General features: G+C 39.2%; 1 pseudogene; it reads left to right on the top strand.

The window, feature by feature from the left end:
• Positions 1–402: 402 nt before the first annotated feature.
• On the top strand, positions 403–2,170 carry LOC143888554 (protein FAR1-RELATED SEQUENCE 5 pseudogene; annotated as a pseudogene).
• The last annotated feature ends 20,820 nt before the right edge of the window (positions 2,171–22,990 follow it).

Here is a 22,990-nt window from a genome sequence, read left to right as displayed (position 1 = left end):
CAGAAAGTGATATTTAAGAGATTTGTTTGTGATAGAGCAGGGTTCAAAAGTAGTAAAGCTAAAAATGTGGTGGTTGATAGAGTTGTGAAGCCACGTCGGACTGTCAGGGAGGGTTGTAAAGCAAAAATGGATATCTCATTAATTGATGGGAAGTGGAAAGTTAAAGCTGTTGAAGATGTACATTGTCATGAGCTTACTTCTCCACTGAAAAGACAAATGCATCATTCGCATAACAAATTTATCAAGACTCAGGTAGTTAAGAATTTGATGGACGACCTGAGTACAGCCTCAATCCATCCTGCTAATATTGCGAAGGCCATTAATGTTTCATATAAAGGATCAGGTAGTTCTATAACGACAAATTAGGTGGTTTGCCATTTGAGAAAACAGAGGGTGAATAATATGGGGCAAGAAGGCGTTTTGGTAGCACAGAAATTCCAAGCGAAACAATCAGAGGACCCAAACTTTTTTTTCAAAATGGAGTTGGATATTAATGGTAACTTGCGATCAATGTTTTGGGCCGATTCACGAGCTAGAGATGCATATCTAACCTTTAGTGATGTCATTGTGTTTGATGTAACGTATAGGACGAACAGGTTTAGAATGCCTTTTGCACCATTTACTGGAGTAAATCACCACAGGCAGAGCACCTTATTTGGATGTGAGCTAATAGCAGACGAAACAGAAGAGACATTTACATGGCTATTTGAGCAGTGGTTGGACTGCATGTTCGGGAGAGCTCCTGGTTGTATCATCACAGATATGGATGGGGCGATGCAAAATGCTATCAGAACCGTTTTTCCAAATACGCGTCACAGATTTTGCTCTTGGCACATCAGTAAGCATCTACTTGAGCATGTTCCATTAATGCGAGATCCCACTAGTGAATTTTCCAAGGATTACAAGAAATGGTTTTACACGAGACAAAAGGAAGACTGTGAGGTAGCATGGGAAAATTTGATTCAGAAATATCATATTGAGGAAAATGGATGGTTAGCAAAAATGTGGGATGTACGGACCCACTGGGTGCCAGCATATTTCAGGGACACATTCACTGCTGGCATGACATCCAGTGCGCGCAGTGAAAGCATCAACTCTTTCTTTGATGGATATGTAAATCAGAAGACAAGCTTAAAAGAATTCGTAGAGCAATATGATAGGGCACTTATTGAACACCGTAAAGCGGAGTCCCAAGAAGATTTCAAGTCTAAAACTACGAAGCCTGTACTTGTTTCAAGGAGCAAATTGGAAGAAGAAGCTAGTAAGTCTTATATGAAGACAATGTTTGACATATTTCAGGTAGAATTTAAGGATAGTATTGACTGTTATCATGAGAAGGTGGAAAAGAGTGGCGTCGTGGCAGTATACAAAGTTGGATTAAGTGTTGATGAGAAGGGGAAATGGTGCAAGGTTGTGTACGATGAATCTGAAGGGGTAAAGGTAACATGTGAGTGCGCGATGTTCGAGACGAAAGGAATTTTATGCAAACACATACTCCGCATTATGTCCAAGAAGCAATTGATGAGCATTCCCCAATAATATATCTTAAATAGATGGACTACTGGGGTTAGATATCGTGTGGATAGTGGAGTGTTTATGAGAGAGTTGTATAATAATGACGTATCTCCACTTCACAAATGGTGCCTAATAACAAAATTTCAAACACTTCTAGATAGTTTTAAAGATAATAACACTCTTTTCAAGTAGGCAAATGAAACCCTTGATGCTTGGTTGTTGGACTCTGAGAAGGAGATGAGAGACAAGAAGCTAATTTGGCAAACAGTGGGAGCCAAGCAGTAACCAACTTTGTTAGCCAAGGAATTGAGATTTCTATTCGCGACCCCCAACCTGTAAGAACCAAGGGCCGTCCAAAGGTTGCTACCCGGTTCAAATCCCCGATAGAAAAGTCCCAATCCCAACCAAAGCAGATACGAAGGTGTAAGAAATGTGGAGAAATTGGCCATTACATGACAACATGCGGACAAGAAAATAAAAATAAACAGAAGGTTTGGATTTCTTATGTCAACCTCTTCAATTTCTTATTCTTACTAATTGTCTTTATCAATGTTGTAATTTTTTCATTTTTCTTGGTTCGAAATAGATGACTTTAAGGGATGAGCAAGAGGATGACGAACATGAAGAGTCAATGCATGCGGATATTGCTTCGTGATTTTGCAGATTCGCGTAGGTATGTGGTAGCTTCTTTCGATAATAGTGCACTTATAAATTGAAGACGTGCCCAACAGGCCATCTTCCAGGTAATCGACCATCCCAGACCATGCTCCCCTTCCCAAGCAAAAGAAAATATATAGTTGAAGATATTTTTTTAGCAGAATATAGTTGAAGATATTATTTGTTCATTGTCTGCCAAAGACTAAGATCCTGCATAACAAGCTGAAATGTAGTAGGAACTCTAAAGAGATTGTGGTCTTGTAATGGAAACCATATCTAAAGTTGACTTGTAGCATTATATAACAAAATTCGCACAATTTAAGAGAACCATAAGCCAAACTCAGATAGAAGGAGGCTACACATCTCCATGGTATTGATTAATTTATATATGCTAAACTGAATAGTTCACTAATGCCACTACTATAAATCAACATTACTAATAAAATGAATATAGGCGGAGGAGAAGAAAAGAGTAGCCTCATTTAGCCAAGTAGTAGGCAGATCAAGTACTTGAGCAAGACTTCAAGTGAAAGAGTTTAGTTGATCTACGCAATAATTAATTGATCATTTGAAGTCCATGATGCAACTTTCAAGAGTCTTCTTCAAGTATGATTTTATCTGCTCAAACTGTACTTGGTAGGTGTAGCTTGAAGCAAGGAACCATAGAGTAGCAAAGACTCTATGGTCCAAGAAAGACTCTTCCAAGTATGACTTGTAGCCTTAAACATAGAATTTACCTTTCTCTTTGTATAATAGAATAATTCTGTTGCTTCCTTTCTCTGAAAACATTTATGCACTGATAGTTTAGTACTTAGCTTTATGCATTTCCATTTACTAGTGACCTTTTTCTCACTATTTTTCTTTCTTTTCAGGTTTTGAACTGAAAGGCACTTGGGGTGAGTGTACAAAAGCGCTCTTAATAAGCTTCCCCTTGATTGCTTTCGTATAAGATTAACTGTAATGAGCAAATTTTAAGTTTTGAAATGTCTCAATATTAACCTCTGAATGTTCATCAACAGTCGTTTCGAATATTTGGACACAGGTTGATGGCATGGGTATAATTGCTACAGGGTGCAATTTCTTTCTGTAATGGGGGATAAAGGAATACTTTCTCTTCTGTTTATATTTTTTGTCGTTTGTTCCTTTATAGACACAGATATTGAAAGTGGAACAGTGTTGAGCCTGTTTATCATTCTTCCAGTGGTGGATCAAGCAAGTTTTTTAATATTCTTAAGCAATTTTACATTGACATTTTATAGTTTCTTAAGTTCTTAAATAAGCTATCAAATTTACATGTGCCATGTTGGTATGGAATGTGCCACCTTCTTTTGCTCACCTCCATTACTACTGTAGTATTTTCAAAACCATTGACATTCCCTTTTTCAGCATGTTCTGTACATTGTTGCTTCAAATGGTCAAATTTCTTACAACAATAAAATTGCATATCTTTCTCACTGACCCTGGATCTCAGTTTTCCCAATTGTTATCGTGCAACTTCTTCATATTCTTATCATTTCCTTTTCACTGTCATAGAAAGACCCTGTTAAACTAGGACATCCTTCAATCTTTTTTGCTATAGAGAGAAACTACATTTTCAATCAAATTTGTTAATCTCAATTTTTGAATTTGAGCCAGTTGCCACCAATTTAGACCAACATCAGATCACTCCAAAAAAATAGAAAAAAACAATTAGACTTGGGTTCTGATCGTCCAAATTTTCTAGTAGTCCGATGGAATTATCACTCATCCAATTGTCTAGGGAACGGCCAATTGGTCTTTAGTCATCCAATCAGTATCAATAATTGATTGGATAAGGTGCGGATGATTGTACAGATGTTTCTCTTATTGGCTAGACGGAGAAATTAGCATTTCAGAAAGTTCTTGTTTTCTGTCCTAATTGATATGAAATTTCTTTGATCGATCCACACCCATTCAAAATAAAAACTAAACCATACATAGACATGAAATGAAGGTTAGCTAATAATGAAACTCCATCTCCACCTAGAATATGCATTACGGTTTCAAAACTCTTCATTTCTTGATTGTTCTTTTCCAACAATCTCTAACCACATCAATGATTAGAAAGAGTAAACAAAGAACACAAGTTGCACAAACGACTGAGAATCTATCTTCCATTATAAGTAACAAGCATAAAAGATTACAAAATGCTATTCACCAATCCTTTTACCCAAATCCTTACATGCTCAACACTCACTGCCTGAAATATCAAACCCAAGAGCAGCCCCATCTTGATTTGCATGCTCGCCACTTTCATTTTTGCTCTGGTTTTTCTTCTCTATTGATTTACAAAAGGGAGGTGGTATTCTTATAGAACAGCCCTGTTGAATGGATGATCTAAATAGATCCTCAAGATCCAATCAAATCAAAATGGATCTCAGAAGCTAATTTTAATTCCTCGAATATGAATCCATATTTACTGTGTGGAATCAAATCAAAAGATTCAAATGGCAAAATATCATTTACTGTATTTGGCTACAATCGGGATTGATGCACTACCATGTTTTGATAATTGCATACACACACCTTGTATTTTATTAATTAACCTAGAAGCTCTCAGTTGGCTTCTGAGACTCTCAGAAGCCAATTAAAGAGCCAATTAAAAAAGAAAGTCATTCAATATTACCTTGGAAGTGAGGCATCAAAGTCAGCCTCATTTAATAATCAGTTTTGAACTCACAATTGGTTCTCATAATCCAAAACAAATCTTATATTGTTCACAAATTGCTTTCATGATTCAAATTCTACAATTTCAAGTCCAATACTGATTATTATACTCAAACTAACGCAGCATTGACTCTCCACTTAGAAAATAGATCCACAAAAGGGCACTCTAATAAAACAACTATTAATGGAAGAAAATTATCATTTGTTCCCAACTGAATAAATCCCTAGGATTTACCTACCCTACCCAATGGAGTTGTTCTCAACAATAATGCCCACCAGAGTGGTCAATCTTGATTATGAGGGGCTGGTGAAGATACATTGGATCTTGCCATTGCATGTGTTGAGCTGGTTGCTGCCACCATGTGTTGAGCTGGTCTCATAGTAAATGGAACAGGCTATGATCACATTTGCCATTTCATCCCTAATCACCCCGATGACACTCATTTCCCCGTGTTTCCTTTCACTTCGTCATCTATATTCAGTTTGTACAAACAAGTACCAATTTCAGGAAAAGCAAGTTAAACAGGCTAAGTTAAGCATCCTACATTCATAAAAGGGCATCTAAACAACAGTACCCTAGATCACTTAGTAATGGATAGACACAAAAAGAAACAAGATAAACAACCCCACACCTCCAACTAAACAACACTGCCCAAGATCATTAAGAAACAGAGACACAAAAAGGATCAAGATAAACAACCCAACAACTGCAACTTTAATCCATTGTAGTTGGTTCTCAAAAACTTGGAAGCGTTTGCCTCCATGCACCTTCAATTCATTTGCATGCACCTTCAATCCGTTGAAGCGTTTGCCTGATTGCACATTCAATTCGTATAATAAATTTACCAATGTGCCCATGTCATTCTTCAATTCGGCTATATCATCCCTATTCGAACCAACTTCATTGTCATCCATATCTTCTTTACACCAACGGAAATAATTGCACTTCTTTGTACTTCCTTCCTGCGTGTTGTATAAGAGTTAGGAATTTGAAACTTCACATACTAGTAAAAATTAGAATTATTCACTGCTTACTTACACAAAAGAAGGCACAAGCGTAAAACAGGCGGCCTCTATTGCCATTCTCATCCGTCTGCGTTATTTGGATAGAAGCTTTCTTCTCACATTTACAATTTCTTGTAGCAATTCGGATACCACGTCTGCTAGAACTACTATTGCGAGAGGATGCCATTAATTGAGCTTCATATTGCGAGAGGATGCCATCATTGGAACCGAATAACTTAAACCTAAATACTTGTCTGCTCCATTTACTCTACTGCTCTAATTAGAATACAGAACAGAGCTTCATATCCTCTGCAAAATAAAATCATTGCAGTATATCAGATGAGAAATTGGCCAAACAATAAGGTTTCAAAAAAATACTGCATCTGATCATACAACTAAGCAAGTGTTCTGAAATATAAATATGGTATGTGTAATATAATAAACTTTTTAGGGAGTTATTTCCTCAATTCCTTCTCAAATAAGAACATGGGTGGAAGTGCCTAGTGTTATGGATGGCAATGCCAGCCACATTTCCTACAATAGCAAAATCTTTCTCTAAGCGATGCAGTATTAGTGGATTAGGACATTCAACTTGATGACCCTATCAGTGTGACATTAACGAGCAGGAGTGACATTCCTTCTTCTTTTTTCAAAGCAATTACAAGGGAAAAGTAAAAAATTATAAATGAACAGAGATTGCCCCCATCTGTATTCTGTAGAACTTCTCTGCCGACACCTTGCAGAAGAAAGAGATCTCACGCCCTCTACGAATTTCAGCAATAAAATGTGCTGGTCTCCAAGGACCCAAACTTTTTTTTCAAAATGGAGTTGGATATTTTCTAAAAACCCAATAGGTTTCCTCTCTGACTAGAGCTTTAATCTCTCCACATTCTCACTAAAACAGAATTATGATTTTTGATGGAGAAACAAAAATACTCTAGAAAAATCAATGATTCACGATTTTCCCTAGAAAGCCTAGAAAGAAATAGAGGAAACCATCAATGATTCACGATTATCCCCAAATACATCACCCTTAAATCCCAAGAAACCAAAAAAGCCTAACTGAAACCCTAGAAAAGGGGAAAAAATGACAAAAAATGAAATATAGAACTTACCTAGAGAGGAGAATGGCGTCTGGTCCGTTGGAGGAGAAACCTAGAAAGAAAAACCGAAACTCCTAAAACCCTAGAAAGCAAAAATGTAGATCTGAAACCCTAGAAAAGGGGAAAAAAACAAAAAATTAAATTACAACTAACCTGGGAGGAGAACGCCGGGCTTCTGCGGAGATGGCAGATTTCTTCGTTGGAGGGGAAAAAAACAAAAAATGAGATTATATATAAATAACCTTGGAGGAGAAAAAGGAAAAAAAACAAAAAATTAAATTACAACTAACTTGGGAGGAGAACGCCGGGCTTCTGCGGAGATGGCAGATTTCTTCGTTGGAGGGAAAAAAAACAAAAAATGAAATTATATATATAACCTGGGAGGAGAAAAAGGGAAAAAAAACAAAAAAATCAAATTAGAAACTAACCTGGGAGGAGAACGGCGGGCGTCTGCTCCTTCGTTGGAGGAGGAAAACCGGCGGAGATGAGGGATTTCACGGCAAGAAAAGAGGGGTTTGGGTTTTTTCGAGCGAGAATGGCAAACGATCGACTCTTTTTTTGTAAAAGATCTGAAAAGGGTTTGGGTTTTTTCGAGCGAGAATGGCAAACGATCGACTCTTTTTTTTGTAAAAGATCTGAAAAGGGTTTGGGTTTTTTTCAAGCGAGAATGGCAAACGATCGAGCGAGAATGGCAAGTCGAGTCTCTTTTATCGAGCGAGAAAGAGAGACGATCGTAAGTTTTTTTGGGTGGATTTTAGCAGGCGAGACGGGTAGGGGAGAAGGGATTTTGCTGCGTCTGTCGAGAAACAGAGAGAGAGAAGAGAGAGAGAGAGAGAGAGAGAGAGAGAGAGAGAGAGAGAGAGAGACTCTTTTCTTCTTTACATTCTGAAAAGGGTATGGAATGGCCAGGATCGTTTGAGATCGACGGCTCTGAAGCTGCTGCGCATTTAACCTTATATGACCGACCGCTCATAGTCACTTTCCCCATATATATATATATATATATAGAGAGAGAGAGAGAGAACATATATATATATATATATATATATAGAGAGAGAGAGAGAGAACATTTCCTACACACTTGTGTAGGTAAGTTACCTACACACTAGCTTAAAATACAGTGGGGGCCCACATTGTTCGGGTGATCAAAACAATTTATTTGAATGGTCCTCACATAGATAGGGTGTCCACAAAAAATCAGATCCATTGTGAGGGTTTATACACATCCATTTTACCTCCACAAATCGTAGGGTTGGGATGATCCTATGGATCTGATATTTTGTGGACACCCTATCTATGTGAGGATCATTCAAATGAATTGTTTGGATCACCCAAACAATGTGGGCCCCCACTGTATTTTAAGCTAGTGTGTAGGTAACTTACCTACACAAGTGTGTAGGAAATGTTCTCTCATATGTATATATATGTAAAGCGGAATCCTCTAAGCCGTGGTGGTGCCACGTGTCAGCCCCTCCTCTAACTTGGGAATATACGTGTATCCTCTGTGTATAGCTCATTTATAGCGTATATAAAAATTGAAAAAGAGATTTCCTGATTATTAAATATGTATTTCCAAAACGTTTGCCACTCTAAAACTGCAATGAATGAAGACTGCTCTCTGCCTCTATCTTCTCTTCCAAATAAACGTCCATTAAAATGATACTTTATGATTATCAATGCACTAATAACGGCAGAATTTATTTGGTATACTTCCCCTCCCCACCAAAACGTTTCCTCTTTAAGAAGGCCTTTCCATTTGTAATGATGGCCCAGCACAGATGCCCCCTATCAGTTATCTCTTTAAAGAAATAGCAAGAACAGTCACTATGCTTCCGTATGAAAAATTGAAACATCAGGCGCGATTAAGCCTTTTCGACTTTCAAACGGCGCTTAGCCTAATTATAGAAAATTAAAAACCTAGTCGCATTCTAAAGAATCTAAACAACGCCCTACCCCTAAAATCTCTCAATCTACCCTCTACCTCCCAAATCCCTCCCATCTCTCTGTAAACCAGCTATATTCTTTATTCCGTATTTATGGCAATTTTCTTTCTCTTTGTATTCCCTATCTGATAATATATAAACTTACACCTAGAATCATATTTCACCTCCTTGATCGTTTTGCACCATTTTGTAGATATGCGGAGAACAAAAACCAAAGCTCAAGGATAAGTCTTATCTCGATTCTGTCCTTCCCAAACGCATTCGGATGTTTGAACAAATCCTCAAACCAGCAGAAATCAATTCGAAACAGATTACAAACCATCAGATAAATCTCATCATATGCTCTTTTTTTTTTTGCCCTTTTAAATTCTTCTCCGTGTAGAAAATAAGACCTGGAATAGAAACATTTGATGTTGAAATCCTCCTTTTTCTTCGTCATAAGGTTTGAATTCTTCTCCTTATTCTTATTCAAGGATAACACTCCCGGATGGAGCGGTGAAGGAGGTCACGGCATGGATAACATCACCCATGGATGTTGCTAAGGAAATTTTGAAAATTTTAGCTGCAAATGCTTTGATAGCTAGGGTTTGTAATCACTCTGTTTCTTTCCTGTTATTCTATTGATAAAATGTTGCTATTGAATTGGAATCATAATGGAATATTTGATGTGTTCATGAATTCATTCTAATGTTCTTCTTAGTTCAAGTGGGTTTCAACAGATTTTTGTTAATTTTGCTTACTTGCATTTCTTTTTAATTGGTTAGTAAAAAGTTAAATGGAACTCCCTGGGCCATGTCAAGACCACTCGAGGAAGACTGTGGACTGAAGTTCTTCAAATTCGAGGAAATGGGTTTTTTTGTTTTTAAATTTTTCATCTACATGTAAGCCCATATAGTTCAGTATTTTTTAAAAGTACTCCATGGCTTATACCAAGGGATGATCCAAACCGTTCATTTGGCGGGCCACAACCTAAATAGGTTGTGCCCAAAATTTCATTTCCATAAGATATTCCTTGCTAATTATGGAACCTTTATAGATTGGATAGTTGGGATCATCCTATGGGAATGCAAATGGATGGTTTGGATCATCCCTTGGTGTCAGCAGTGCAATACCTTTTTTTAAAAAAAATACTCGACTATGCAAGCTTACATTATATTAAAAAACTCGGTTCTCTACATGGGTTTCTTTGGGCAGTTCCAAGTGAGAGATTAGATTATCGAAAATGCCCTTGGAAAATCAGTTTGGAAGTTTCGATGGTGAACGGTAAAATGGTCTTTTTGTCGTTAATATTTTGTTTTTTCTGTCATTTTTTTCCAAGAGGATTCTCCTAGGGCATTTTGATAATTTTAATTTTTAATAGCATTTTTTTTTCTACCGAGAGAGATAGTTTGACGAAAATACCCTTGGCGGGCATGGCTTCCATAGGTTCCAGGGTTTATTACCTGTGAAGAGATGTCTCTTGGAGGTTCAAAAACATCATAAAATTACTCAAACTCTACATCTTTGAAAATAGACAAATTAAATAAATCTTTTGCTAATAAATGAATTCATTGCATCCATCAATATTTAGAACCAATATTTCAGCATATTCAATTTTCTAATAAATTAAGAATGCGAAATGGCTTCTTCATATCCCAAAAATCCTGAAGATTTGCTTCCCAAATTTTTTTGACAATCTCAGCAGTATAATAGAAATTGATTGTGGGTAAGTTATTTCCGGATTTTTGTTGATGTGGAAGTTGTAAATTGACTGTTGGAGGGCATATAGTTGTCTATTCATAAGGTAGTCGTAAGGTAGAAATAATTCCGTTTTATAGTGCCCGTGAGAAGTTTTCATCCATAGATTATTGTATGTTTCAATAGGGCTCTTTCATCTCTTCTAAAGTTACGTATTCATTTTAGCGTCTCTTATCTGGGCTGATTTTGTTTATTGTAGTTGATTGATTTGCATTTGCTGGATTATATTGTTCAGGGACGTACACCATTTTATACGATTTAATTTAATACATTGATAGATAAATTTTGACGAATGTAGATTGTTTTTTTAGTATCTTTCTTTCTTTTCTCTCAATTCTTCTTATTTCCTATAAAATTCTATTCACGGGTCACTCTTTAATTTCACAATCTTTGACATCCTGTGCATAACATTAATTGTCAATAAGTAGGGGCTATAGAGTTTGCTAGGGAAGAAACTAATACCCATTGTAATTTTAGCATTATAAGATGTATGCTTATCGGTTGTACTGGTTACACGTGAGCATCTGATGATGATACTATAAGATGTAATTTTAGCATTAATATATATATATATAATATATATATATATATATATATATATATATATATATATATATTAACCAATTTAAATACTTTTTCCCATTTCTTGATGTTATGAATCTGGTGTATTGAGCTGGGTGCTCCCATTTGGAAATAAGTCAATTAAGGAAAGAAATTCTATTATTATATTTCTATATCATTTTGTACTGGAACAGGAAGCGATTGAAAACATGATGGTGAGAATTCTATTATTATATTTCTATATCATTTTGTACTGGAGCTGGGTGCTCCCCATTTGGAAATAAGTCACTTCGGCTCCTCGGGTCCTCCAGCTCAACTCTTACGTCACTGTCGTATCTGCTAACCGATTTTCGGCCTAACAGATTGGCGTCATCCGTGGGACCGCGAACTAGAAGCTGTTCAAATCCCCTTACAAAATGGCAGGATGAAGGAATGCTTGGGTACCAACTGCACGGACTACTCGCGCCGTGCTACCTTGCAGGACCTGGAGTGAACGAATCGCCTCGCAGGTGGTGGCTACTTGTGCTACAGCCGAACAGAGCCCGGTTCGTTCGGACCTCCTCAATCCTACTCCTACTCCGGATCAAGTTCAAGCTCTTTTCCAACAGATGACTGCTCTCGTCGGTCAGTACCAGCAACTACTCCAAGCGCCGCCCCAACATCCTACAGAAGCCCCACGACCTGTGCAGGAAAGGTTGGATACCCACAGCGGAGAGTCCTCGCGCCACGGTGAAGACTGGACTCACCACTCAAGGCAAGTCCAGCACTCCAGAGCCAGGCATGCTCGTACAGAACCTCACCACCGCCGGAGATCACAGTCCTGCTCTGCACGAAAGCATCGAGCCCAGGAAGATAAGGCGCATCAAGAAAAACTCCGGCCTCACCGCAGGAGTCCGGAAAGCCGGTCTGGCTCCGCTGCGAGCCAATCGGTAGAGAGAAACAGGTCACCAGACCGTAGAGCTGATCCAATGCTGCGAAGGATGGAAGAGATGGACCAACGAATAGAAGAGCTGACAAAAGATCAGAGCCGTTCACCGACGATGTCATGGGCGCCCCAGCGCCCAGAGGATTTAAAATGCCAACCGTCCCGCAATACAATGGGACCACTGACCCTGTGGACCACTTGGAAACGTTCAGGACAATGATGCTCCTCCACGGCGCATCAGACGGCTTCCTCTGCAGAGTATTCCCGACCACACTGACTGGTGCGACTCGGGACTGGTACTCAAGGATCAAACCAAATTCCATCAGCAACTTCGACGACTTCGGGGACGATCTGGTCCGCCACTTCATGAGCAGCCGTAGGCCAAGGAAAACTACAGCATCCTTGATGGCCTTGCAGAAAACATTCGTCAGCCGCTTCAACAGGGAGGCACTCCAAGTGCCAAATTTAGATCCCTCAGCCGCTACAAACGCGCTCCTCGCAGGCGCTAGATCCAACGATTTCCGCCGAGCAGTAGCACGCCGGAACCCGCACTCTCTGGCAGATCTAATAGCCGGTGCAGAGGAGTATATATCTGTGGAAGAGACATTGGCGGCCTTGGACTTGAATCGGAGGAGGACCTCTGAAGACAAGAACCCTACTAAACAGCGTAGGGATGAGAAGGCAGTCAGAAGAGAGAAGTCCCCCCCCAGAGGAGGGATGAGAACTTCACCCCTTTCAACACCTCCCGGAGACACATACTGGCCGCTATCAGTAGAGAAGAGTTCGTAAGGTGGCCGACCCGAATGATCTCCAGGGAAACAGGAGAGACAAGTCGAAGTACTGTCGGTTCCACAGGGACCACGGCACGACACAGACGAATGCTGGCAGCTCAAGGAAGAAATCGAGCTGCTGATTGCTCGGGGATACTTGAAGAAGTATGTCATAAGCGACAGCCATAGAAGTGAGCGCAAGGGGAAAAGTTCCCAGGGCCAGAGCCCTCGACCGTCGCAGCCGCCCCCAGCCCGACATCAATCTCCTCCACCATCTAGTCCTCAACCAGAGGCACACCGATCCCAGCCGAGGGGAGTCATTGGCACAATTATGGGCGGACCCGCCGCTGGGGGAACATCGTCTGCAGCTCGAAAAGCATATGCACGCCGGGTCAACGCCGTGCACACATGCAGCAAGAAAATGAAGACTGACAATGAGATCTCCTTTTCAGATGCGGACCTCGACAATCTGATACTGCCACACGACGATGCACTGGTCTTAACCATGCTCGTCGCAAACTGGGAGTTGAAGAAAATCCTGGTCGACAACGGGAGTTCGGCTGATATCTTGTACTATCATGCTTTCGAGAGAATGATGATAGGAGACGACCGCCTCAGGCCGGCGAACTCGGATCTGTTTGGTTTCTCTGGAGAGGTCGTCAAAGTGGAGGGACAGATTGAACTCCCGGTCCTTGTCGGAGAGCCGCCCTGCCAAGCTTTCGCCATGGTCAACTTCCTGGTAGTGAGGGCCACTTCGGTCTATAACGCTATCTTGGGACTGCCTGGCCAGAACCTGATCCGCGCCGTCACTTCAGCGTACCACCAGAAGATGAAATTCATAATGCCCAACGGCGTGGGAGAAGTACGGGGAGACCAACCCCAGTCCAGAGAGTGCTATGCCATGGCACTAAAAGGCAAGAATGCGGTGGAATCGCTGCTAATTGAGCTACTAGATTTGAGGAATGAAGCCCAGGGGACTCAGCCCGCTGAAAACCTCGTCTCCATCCCCTTGTGCAAAAATGATAATGAGAAAGTCGTTCAGATCGGCTCTTCTCTAAACAGCAGCACCCGACACAGCCTCACCCGGTTTCTCCAGGGTAATGCGGACGTCTTCGCATGGGCCCCTGTTGACATGCCCGGCATTGAACCGGAGATCAGCACACACAGACTCAGTGTTGACTCAACCTGCAGGCCGGTGAAACAGAAAAGGAGGCATTTCGCTCTCGAAAGGCGGCAGGCGATAAAAGAAGAAGTAGAGAGGCTTTTAAAGGCTGAATTCATTCGGGAACTCCAATACCCGGACTGGTTGGCAAACGTGGTCCTGGTAAAAAAGGCAAATGGAAAGTGGAGGAATTGCGTTGATTTTATCAATCTGAACAAGGCCTGTCCCAAGGACAGCTATCCATTACCAAAAATCGATCAGCTCATCGACACCACCGCAGGTCACGAACTACTGAGCTTCATGGACGCCTTCTCCGGATATAACCAAATCAGAATGTACGAGTCGGACATACCGAAGACTTCTTTTGTGACGAATCAGGGTACTTACTGTTATCGTGTCATATCCTTCGGCCTGAAAAATGCTGGGGCCACGTATCAGAGGCTTGTGAACAAACTCTTCCAGAATCAGATCGGCCGTAACATGGAAGTCTATGTCGACGACATGCTGGTCAAAAGCCGAAGTGCACAGGATCATGTATCCGACTTGAAAGAAACATTTCAAGTCCTGAGAGAGCATAAGATGAAGCTCAATCCCACCAAGTGCACTTTCGGCGTCAGCTCGGAAAAATTCTTAAGGTTTATGGTAAGCCAAAGAGGGATAGAGGCCAATCCAGAGAAGATCAAGGCCGTGGTGGAGCTCACCCCACAGAAAACTATCACAGAAGTGCAACGGCTCACAGGAATGGTGGCCGCACTGGGGCGCTTCATCTCGAAATCTGCAGAGAGGTGCCTACCCTTCTTCAACGCAGTCAAAGGACTCAAAACTGCGCCCTGGACAGAGGAGTGCCAAACCGCAGTCAAGGAATTGAAGCAGTACTTGTCTTCTCCACCATTGTTGACGAAGCCGGAACCAGGTGAGGAGCTCCTGTATCTATCCGTGAGCCCCATGGCTCTAGCAGCTGTCCTAGTTCGTGAAGAGCACCGCCAACAAAAACCTGTCTATTATGTCAGCAAAGTTCTCCATGATGCCGAAATTAGGTATCAGCGGTCGAGAAATTTGCTTACGCGCTGGTGATTGCAGCTAGGAAGTTGAGGCCGTACTTTCAAGCTCACACAATAAAGGTCCTGACTGATCAGCCGCTCAGGCAAGTTCTCCATAAGTTAGACACCTCAGGATGACTCGTGAAATGGGCTGTGGAGCTTAGCGAATTCGATATCCAGTACATCCTGTGGGACCCGATCCCGCGAGAGGGGTGGGGCGCGAGCCGCCACGCTCTCTCTTGGTCTCTCGTACCCACACGATTGGCGTGTGCTTTTTAATATTGATTTTAATTCATCTTTTATGTGAACTTGGGATCACTAAGGCAATCCGAATTCCACACAAAAGAGAGTGACAGAGTCGCCACCTAGATGTGGGATCTAGGACCCATAATTAACCAGAAATCTAGACTCGCTACCTGGTTACAAGAATGGAAGGTATGGGGAGTTATCCACCACATGCACCATTCCTGCCCGGTACTCGATCTTCAATTCCAAAAGTTAACTCTTTTGAATTCATTTTAAATGGCTCATTCAACTCTATGCTAAGGTGCGAACTATGAGACATGCATCCTATGATCTAATTTCAATGTGTATCCTAAATGTGTATCTTGATTTCTTAATTTGTTCGAATTCAATCTAAGTGAAAGTTCTCCTAAAATTCTAATGTCATGGAAAAATTCTAAGTGATTTAATTAAGCATTTACAAGAAAATTAATATATAAAACCCCAGAATTTGTTGTGGAGCCGACTCGCGGTTGGTATGCCATCAGACATCCAAGCTGCCTACGTACCCAAGCCTCACTGGGATCAGAGTCGACGTAGTTCGGTGCACCTAAGCTAAGCTACTTATGCCTAACTCAACTAAGACACCGATCTAGACTTGATTGACTGTTTCAACAGTTTTAAGAGAAGTTATTTAATTCAAGTTGAAGATTTTATTATCCTAGGATTTCATCTAAGATGCTATATGATCCTATCTAAGTGCAAGTTGTCCCTTAGACTAATGCAGGTTAACCTACATCCTAGGTAACTAGGCTTGTCCTAGGGAAAATTTGGGTGACTAGTGTAACTAGATCTATGGCACGGTTGCTATCCATAGCAAACGTCCGTGATGAGGCTGGACTCCTAACTCTAGGACTCCCAAAAACCTAAGACTCCCTAAGACCTAGGACACGACCTGACATAAGTGTTCCTAAGTTGGGCTCTAATGGTTCTTATATCGGAAACCATAATCCAATGGTTCCGAAAGACATGAGATAAATTGATTCAAGTTCTTGAAGTTAATTAATTTCAGATTTTAAGGATTTTCGATTTCTGGACATTTAAGGAATACCAAAGGTTCTAGGGTTCTCCAATTTTGGCCTCGAATGGCATCCAAGGAAGGGAATCGTGCGCTCTTTCCTTGTGTAATTTAATACTTAGGTTATAGCACCTTATTGCCTGGCATATCTTAGGATTTCCGTGGATAGTAACCTCGGAGCCAATAACATGTTATAGCTAAAATATTCAAATTGTCAAATATCGGTTGCAATTGGGATACGATTATGGATGCACTGGCCATTTTACCAGGAAAATCTAAAGATCCTAAGATTTATGTTTCAATGGATTAAAGAATTAATATGTAACAAAAATTTAAGGTTCTTTAGAAATTTTGATAATGATTTTTAATTAATTTCAATTTTGAGTGGATTTTATCAATTTTAAACCGCATGAGTGATTTTACAAGTGAATTTATTGCAAACGAATTCGAAATGGATTGAAATTTCTACAGCAGCAAGATGGGAATGTATGTAGCTTACTGGAAAAGTTTTGCAGATTTTTACATTAAGATCCTATTTAATTTTGATTTAACAATAATATGACCAGATTGTTAAAATAACACAGAAACTACTAGAAGTAGAAATCTAAATTCATTGAAATTTCTACAGAAATAAGATATGGGTAAACATAGCATGCGGTGATATTTTTATGAATTTTAAAAACCATTTACTACCAATTTCTGATTTTTCAATTTTAAGACCCGATTATGGATTTATAGTACAACTCTTAGGAAACAAAATTCAAATCACTTAAAAATTTTACAGCAGCAAGAAATATAAAATATAAGACTACTATAAAAATGTCGAGAATTTTAACTGCGATCTGATGTCAGTAAAAATTCTCACAAAATCTGATAATTTTCAAAGAAAATATTAAATAATATATCAAACAAAATCCAAAAATTCTCAAAACTTCATGGTAGAATGTATCAGTATCATATTATTTTTACACGAAATTTCATTAATTTTGGAATCTGTTTAGTATATATTTTATTTTTCTTCGTCAAAAAAATGTTTTTGAAGAGTTTTCTATTTTTAAAACACGATTTTCGAGAAATTACGACTCCGGAAAATGTCCTTTAACCTTGTTCTGATGTGATGAACACAAGAAAATTTGAAATTCCACAAAACAAATCATCCTGAGATAGCTATTTTTTCAACTTTTGTAATTTCTCAGCCATTATTTTAAATGAAATTCCACTCTTCACTCAAATTTTCAAAATTCTTTGATTCAATGTCCGATCCGATCCGATGGTTATTTTAGTCTATTTAAATAGATCAGTGTATTAAATTTCGGGACGAATCGGAATTGAAACACTCATGTAGATCATGATTTTGAGCACACATATAATATGGAATTAAATTCAATTAAATGCTAAAAACCATGCAAAAATATATAAAGAATACCAAATAATCCTGGAAAAATCTGAGAATAGTGCACCTACCTGTGATGGAGATCCTCGCCGAATCCAAAAGCCGAAAATTCTGAAAAATCTCGCCGACGCTCGATCCTGCGTCCTTTCTTCCCTTTCTTTCTTTGCTTTTTTTTTTATTTCCACCATGTTGATCGCGCTCCTTGTCTTTAGGGTGCGTAGATCCGAGGTATACGCTTTGTCGCACCCTTTTTTATGATGAAGAAGACCCAAAGAACACTCCAATAATTCTTGATTGTATGATGCCTTGGAGAAGAAGAAGGAATTCAAGAATTCCTTTTTTTGAAGAACACTTAAGAGAGAGATCACACTTCAAGGGAGAAAAGAAAACAAAAATTTCTTGGGGGAGAGAGAAAATGGACAAATTTGGATTTTTTTTCCTTTTCTGGATTGTTTGCTTTGATTTTTATATAAAAAAAAGTTAGGGTTAAGAGAGAAATAGCAATTTCCAATGTGAGAGCTCCCTTTTTGGCTTGTTTCCAATTTTCCCCTCTTGCTTTCTTTTTTTCTTGTTTCCAAATTGGATTTGATTCCAATCTTAATTTCTTGTCAATCAAGACATATTATTCTCATTCCACATTGCTTCTTTGGAAGAAAACCTTTTTAAGCAATCATTCTTCTTTTCCTTGTTTTCATTTTTTATTCTTTTTATTTTTCTTTTAACAAATATGATGTCACCATTGTGACATCATCAAGGTGGGTGCTCAACTCATGTGGGTCAACCATGTGGGCCGCCCACCATGGTGGTTGACCCATATGGGTGAACTCACATGAGCTCCATCTTTGCGGGCTTTAGCCCAATGGGTCATTTCACACGGGTTTCGGGTTTTTCCGTAAAAAATCAATAAAATCTTTCTGAATTCAACATTCTATATATGGACCCAACCCATTTGACATTTATGGTGCATCCCTCACACATGATCGGACCATCTTTTTTGGAAAATAACTTTTCGGACCAAAATGCCCCTACTTGACTGTTAGACATCCAAATGCGACCAAAATACCCTCAGATTGGTTCACCCCTAAAGGGAAAAATTAAAAATGGAAAGTCTTTCTGGTCAAACTTCAAAAATAGAAACTTTTAAAATTGGGTCCTTTCGGTGAGCAAGATTAAACAGAATCATTTGGTATCTCCTGAAAATACCGAAAATGCCCTCAACACTTAAAATTTCCAAATTAAGCGAAATTCCTGAGAAATTCTAAATTTAGCAGGTTTTCCAAAATTTAGGAAATCATTCATAATCTCTCAGACATATTTCGGGGATCAAAATAATTACACAGGAAAAGACCAAATTACCCTAAGGTGTTAGAATTTTGGGGAGACTAGGGAAAACTCTGAGAAATTCTAAAAATAGCAGATTTTTTCAAAAATTTATGAAAGGACACAAGATTTCTTAGACCCAACTTAGGGACCAAATATGATATGTTTGAAAATGTCTAAAATACCCCCGAAGTGCAAGACTAAGAGAAAATCTTGATAGATCTAAATTTAGTAGGTTTCCCAAAGCTTACGAAATTACTCATAATCCATCAGCCGTACCCTCGAGATGGTTTTGGACATACGAGAAATGATTGAAATATCCATAAGATGATGAAAATGTGGAAGCCCCATGAGTTTCTAAAAATAGCCGCTTTTTCAAAATTTGTAAAATCACTCAAGATTTCTCAAATATAACTCGGGGGTCAAACGAGACACATTGGGAATGACCAAAATACCCCTGCAGTGCAAAATAGGCAAAAATGAGGGAAACCCTGAAAATTCTAAAAATAGCAGGTTTTTTCATTTGCTTGGAAACTTGAACTTTCATCTTTCAGATGCCAAAGGAACCCCCTAGAGACTTTCAGGATTGCGAATCAACTTCAAAACTCTCATAATGAAATGAAATCTACCCTAAAATGCATGGATGCCTAATCTAATGCTGAATACGGATATAAAAATTGATGATACTACCTAATCTTTTGCTTTTTAAAGCCTAGCAAAATGGGGGTGTCTACAGATGCCCCTCTTTGGTAGATATGACGTAGTCATCGAACACCAAAGCAAAAGTGACAGTGTCATTTTGCGTAGCTTTGATCGACAAAGGACTCTCTAGACACAATGCAACCTAACATAATGCAAGACCCTAGATGAAATCCTAGAATTTGAACATATATCAAAATCATTTACTCTAAACACCATGAGATGTTAGTTTAGAATAACAGAGAATCGGATTTATTCTGGGTGCAAAAATCTTGCAATCCAGAACAAAAGATGATTATGATGCGGCGCCGTTTTCGAACGGGCAATGAAGGAATGGGATACCATTTTCAAACGGATTTTCGGAGGAAAAAAGGAATACCGTTTTTGAACGGTTTCCGAGGAAATGAGACGCTATTCTCAAATGGTCTTAGAGAGAATAATTGATGACTTTCGAAAGATTTTTAATGAAAACGAAGCATCATTTTTGAATGAGCTCAGACATATTTATATGGATTGAAAGGACACTAGATATCATTTCGAATGGATTCAACAAGAATGAGGCCTCGTATTTGTACAGGCCCACAAGGAATGAGATATCAGAATGAGACACCGACTTTGTATGGTTTCCCAAAGAATGAACAACCATATTTTTATGGATCCCAAAGAAGAATAAGAGACTATTTTTGAATAGACTAAGGAAGAATGAGATATCGTATTTGTACGGTGCTCAAGATAGTAAGAGACCATTTTCGAATGGACCTGGAGAGAATGAATCAACGCATTTATACGAATTCCACGGAAATGAGACATCACATTTATATGATGTCCAAAGATAACTCAGAGATAATGGAACATCGTATTTATACGAATGCCAAGGAAAATGAGACACCATATTCATATGATACTCAAAGATAACTCAGAGATAATGGAATATCGTATTTATACGAATTCCAAGGAAAAGAGACATCATATTCGTATGATGTTTAAAGAGAAAAGACCACTTTCAAATGGACTCATGGAGAATGAAATGACGTATTTATACGGATTTCCAAAAAACGAGACACCATATTCATATGTGCTCAAAGATAACTCAGGGACAATGGAATATCGTATTTATACGAATTCCAAGGAATGAGACATCACATTTATATGATGTTCAAAGAGAAAAGACCATTTTCAAATGGACTCAGGGAGAATGAAATGGCGTATTTATACGGATTTCCAGAAAACGAGACACCATATTCATATGATGCTCAAAGATAACTCAGGGATAATGGAATATCGCATTTATATGAATTCCAAGGAATGAGACATCACATTTATATGATCTTCAAAGAGAAAAGACCATTTTCAAATGGACTCAGGGAGAATGAAATGACGTACTTATACGGATTTCCAGAAAATGAGACACCATATTCATATGATGCTCAAGGATAACTCAGGGACAATGGAATATCATATTTATACGAATTCCAAGGAATGAGACATCACATTTATATGATGTTCAAAGAGAAAAGACCATTTTCAAATGGACTCAGACAATGAGACACCGTTCACAAACGGCCTCAAGGAGGATATGAGACCATTCACAAATGGACTCGAGAAATGAGGCACCGTTCACAAACGGGCTCAAGGAGGACATGAGACCATTCACAAATGGACTCGAGGAAAAGAGACACCATTCACAAACGGGTTCAAGGAGAATACGAGACCATTCACAAATGGACTCGAGAAAAGAGGCACCGTTCCCAAACGGGCTCAAAGAAACGAGATAGCTTTGATTGATGAATTCAACATCGAAGAATTTAGAGATTTTTCATGAACTTGAATTTGACGTAAGATTGGATTTGATGAATTTTTTATTTTTTGAACTCAATGAAATCGGGGATATTATAGATCGTGCCCGACAAAGATATTGGAAACTAGGACTTTGACGAATGATGAAACGGCAAACCTTAGGAACGAAGAACCATTACTAACAAGAATGGATTAGGAAGACTTTTATGAAACTTCAACAAGATTTTTCTCAAAGAGACTGCTGGTCTTGTCTTCTGGGGATTTTGATAACTGAAACCTTGAACAAGATACTTGAAATTGGTAATCTAGAACAACGGCTCTCTTGGATATAATCATGGAAAAGTGGGATTTGCCTCTTGACAGGTGTTTAGATAAATATTTCTTGACCAGGATAGTATTTAACTAACTGGAAGGAGATTCTGAATTTTAATGGTTCATCTTTCTGAGAAATTGGTTCAACCACCATTGCATCTGAGGCTCTTCCAAGCTTAAGGTGCCTTCCTGGGGTATGATCTTTTTACGGAAGCTGGGCTTTCTGATGTTTCTACTTCTGAATTTTTCTGAGTTGATCTTCTTTGAAATGAGGCTGCTTGACTAGATTACCGAGCTCTTTCATACGATCGCAGGGAGCTGCCGAGGCCGAGCCTCCTTCACCAAGACAATTGCATCATTTGGACATAAGAACGACGATTGACTCTTTCTAAAGAGAAAACTTAGATAAAAGGCATTACTCAAAGGATTGAGCAGCCCTGAAGGAGTGAACATAGAATGACAAAAATTGACTAATTACACTGACAGACACAGTAATGCTTCTGACTTAGTTAACGTTTTATTTGGTAAGTCTATCCTCTCAAGGAATGTTTTTTTCAATTGGTTCACACTGGACTTTTTCCTTAAAACAGTAATGCCTCAAGGATTTAATTACGATCCCTAAGATTGCTTAGCTTCAATGCCCCCAGTTTTGAGGATGCCACTTGAATTTGCCTGAACTCCAGTTGATCTTCAGTCTTGATACCGGCTGTAGCCTTCTTATAATGATTCTCTTACCGCGACCAAGTCACCTCCTCGGGGTTTTTAACTTGGCGGACCGTGTTAGCCTTAACTTTTGCCTGAACCACCTTTCTAGGTTTTTGATCCAGCAGGCCATCCCCTTAACTGTTGCCTAAGCCTGCCCTTTCGGGTTTTCAACTTAGCAGGGGAATGATCTTAAATTTTGCCTAGACCGCCCTTTCAGGTTTTCAGTCTAGCAGATCTTCAAACTCCATTCTTTTCTTATTCATCATCATTTTTTTTTGTTACTTATTGTGTCTCGGGACCTAGATCATTAGTTCTGAACACCGGAAGGACTTTATAGGTAAGATAGGGCTTTTCAAAGAAT

This window comes from Tasmannia lanceolata, unplaced genomic scaffold (assembly GCF_043159265.1).
Source record: "Tasmannia lanceolata isolate RefF3 unplaced genomic scaffold, GAP_Taslan_0.1 ptg000012l, whole genome shotgun sequence".
Taxonomy (NCBI): Eukaryota; Viridiplantae; Streptophyta; class Magnoliopsida; order Canellales; family Winteraceae; genus Tasmannia; species Tasmannia lanceolata.
The sequence above is the reverse complement of the archived record's forward strand: the minus strand, read 5'-3'. Positions and strand labels throughout refer to the sequence as shown.